The 3165-nt window shown below is 30.7% G+C and overlaps 1 pseudogene; it reads left to right on the forward strand.

The window, feature by feature from the left end:
* Positions 1-1482: 1482 nt before the first annotated feature.
* LOC128590893 (uncharacterized) lies at positions 1483-1618 on the forward strand (annotated as a pseudogene).
* The last annotated feature ends 1547 nt before the right edge of the window (positions 1619-3165 follow it).

Raw genomic sequence — 3165 nt, forward strand, 5'->3', positions numbered from 1 at the left:
AATGAATATGCTCACGGTAAAAAAAAATAAATAAAAAAAAATAATAGCTTTTATTTATATTGGGGCTTCATAAATATAGTATTTAAATGTTAGAGCCTTTTTAACTCTATGTAAGAACAATTTTATCCTATTTAAAATAAATTTCTGGGACAGTTTTCACCTATTTGAACTTGAAAAATTAATGTTTCCAATTTAAATATTTTTTTTCTTCTTTTACCACATCATAGACATATCCAGTCATCAACTTTTACTGACTCACAGAGTAGTTTCCTTAACAAGTTCATTTGAAGATCATTTATGTTTTACTTCCCAAGTGTTTCATTCTCATTGATTGTTGTACATTGTAAGAGAAGTTTAATGTGAAATGATGACAGACATCCCTTGGGAGGCTTTCAGTTTTTGAGTCTATGAGTAATATTTGGGAGCTACCATGTGATTGGGCAGTCCCCGGGTTATGAATGAGATAGATTTTATAGGTTTGTTCTTATGTTGAATTTGCATGTAAGTTGGAACAGGTACATTTTCTTATTACCTGTAATACCCTCACTTTATAAGTGCAAGTTTTACATTAGTCAGATGTTTGTAACTTGGGGACTTATTGTAATAGCTTCCAGTCATAAGTGCAAGTTATATGTTTGTAACTTGGAAGACGGCCTTTATATCATATCATATCATGGGTAGTTTCAACTAAAAAAGGCAAAGGAGTCTCCTACATAATAGAAGCAACCTGAAAATACTTTCTGCTTCATAGGATTGGTCATATTCAGCCTCCTCCTTTCTCAATTTTTATTTCTCCATGATAATCTTCTGAAAACATAAAAAATACAGCTTGTTCATTTGCGCAAGGTGTGGTAAATTTTCTTGTTATTTTCGTGATAGAACACTAGAATGAGAAATAAGAAATGGGAAAGCAAGAACTCTTTGTTATATCTGTACCCTAAGTTGTGTTTAACATTCCTTAAAGCAATATGAATATATTTTGGAATGATATGAGGTTATGTTAATTTACTTTTATTATATCTGGCATTATTTTTAACATAGTCAAGTCAAGCACCTCAATTTAAATAACAGTAAATTATGAAGAGCAAAACTTTGGAAGGTAACTACTTTCTTAAATTAGTTACAATGATTTTGTAGTTACTACTAAGGGCACAGAATATGCAGAGAATGTGATGTTCTTCCAGCCTTTGGAGAATTTACTCCTATAATTAGGTAAGACATACCTAAATAATTAAGTACTAAAGTACAAAACAGTAAATTCATTGCTTGCTCCTCTTAACTATGAATCCCACATATAAAATGATGTGGATCATTAAATGTCAATTTATTATTATTTGTAAAAATAATAATTAAAATCATCACACCTATAATTCTAGCACTCTGGGAGACTGAGGTGGGAGGATCCCTGGAGCTCAGGAATTTGAGACCATCCTGAGCAAGAGTGAGACCCCTATCTCTACTTTAAATAGAAAAATGAGCTGGAAGATTATACTTTCAGGGATCATTTCTATAGTTTATTACTAAAAAATTCTCTCTGAATGTGTAGAGCACCAGAGGCCCTGGTGCCCGAGTTCACTACCAGAAATCTTACTGGTAAGCCCATCATGTGTGTTGGGGTTCATCTGTACAATGAACAATGGTTGTAGGATTAAAAAAAAAAAGAAAGAAAGAAAGAAAAATGAGCTGGTGGGCACCTATGTCCCAGCTACCTGGGAGGCTGAGTAAGGAGGATCCTTGAACCCAGAAAATTAAGGTTGCTATGAAGTAGGCTAATGCCACTGCACTGTAGCCTGGGCACCTTCTGTGTCAAACAAACAAAAAAAGAGGCAAAAAATAAATGTGTATGGGAGTATATGTGTTTTAATATCTGAACTACTTTATATTTGGAATTATTTAATGGTTCAAAATCAGGTAAAAATACAATTTTGACAAATTATATCAATAAAACAACAAACTGAATCATTATGAAAATTTAAATGCACTACCTATTACATCAATTTAGTACTTTCTGAGTTTTTAACTAAAGGCTATGAGTGGTCTTTGCAGGCTCTATAAACTTCCTGAAATTTTAATAAAAATGGTGTATACCTATGTATGTATACATTTTTTCTAGAAAAGAATTCTTAGTTTTTATCAGCTTATATAAAGGATTTGTGACCCAGAAAAGGTCAAGGGTTATCTGTCCTGATTATTCACTGTGAATTAAAAAAAAAAAAAAAAAAAAAACTAAAATGTGGTGTGATTATTCCCAGAGAGATAGCATGAAATATTAGAGTAATTAGAATCTCTTTTTGCTGAAATAGAATTACCTAAATGTTCAGTGTAGAAAAAAAGTATTAGCCCATAGTAACATGAAAAGTGAAAGTTTTCCATGAACTTAATAACCCAAGAGAAGAGAAATATGACTATAAGTCAAATGAAATTCATTTAAAGTTCTGCTCGCCACAGAGAAGCCTTATTAAAAATGAACACAATTCCACAATATTTCATGCAGTCTGTATTTCTATTAGAGTTAGCTTTCTGCCCACTCTAATTAAGGCTGTGCCAATTAGTTAAACAACTGGTATCATCTGGGAGATATTTAAGTGTTAAATTGTTGGAGATTTTTAATTAGGTAGAGTTTGTTCTTTATTAGTTGTATTACCAAAATATGCAAATGAAATTGTTTTTAAAATGTTGGCTTATATTTATGCTTGCCAGATTTGTTATAGAATGCCAGTTAAATTTGAATTTCAGGTAATGAACAATTTTTCATATTGTCCTAAATATTGCATGGGACATGGTTACCTAAAGGAAAAAAAAATGATTTCCATCTGAAATTAGAATTCAACTGAGCATGCTGTACTTTTATTTGCTAAATCTGACAACCTTCCATATATTAAATACTAAAAAAGTATTTCAGAGGGAGCAGATAATAACTTTAATGTATTAGATTTGATGATGGTTAGTATAAGGAATTCCCTTAAGAATTAATATTCTCTTATCAAAACTTAAGAATAAATGCTTTCTATTTTTTCAATTAAAAGAAAAAGTCATTATAAATTTAAATTCTAAATAGAGGTATGTATCATTATCTTTGATAAGAGAAGAATTCAAATATCACGTTTAATAGAGATTCTGAATTTTTTACATTATAGTAAAAGATGCCACTTAAAAATGAAATTG

Source organism: Nycticebus coucang, chromosome 7, assembly GCF_027406575.1.
Source record: "Nycticebus coucang isolate mNycCou1 chromosome 7, mNycCou1.pri, whole genome shotgun sequence".
NCBI classification, from domain to species: Eukaryota; Metazoa; Chordata; class Mammalia; order Primates; family Lorisidae; genus Nycticebus; species Nycticebus coucang.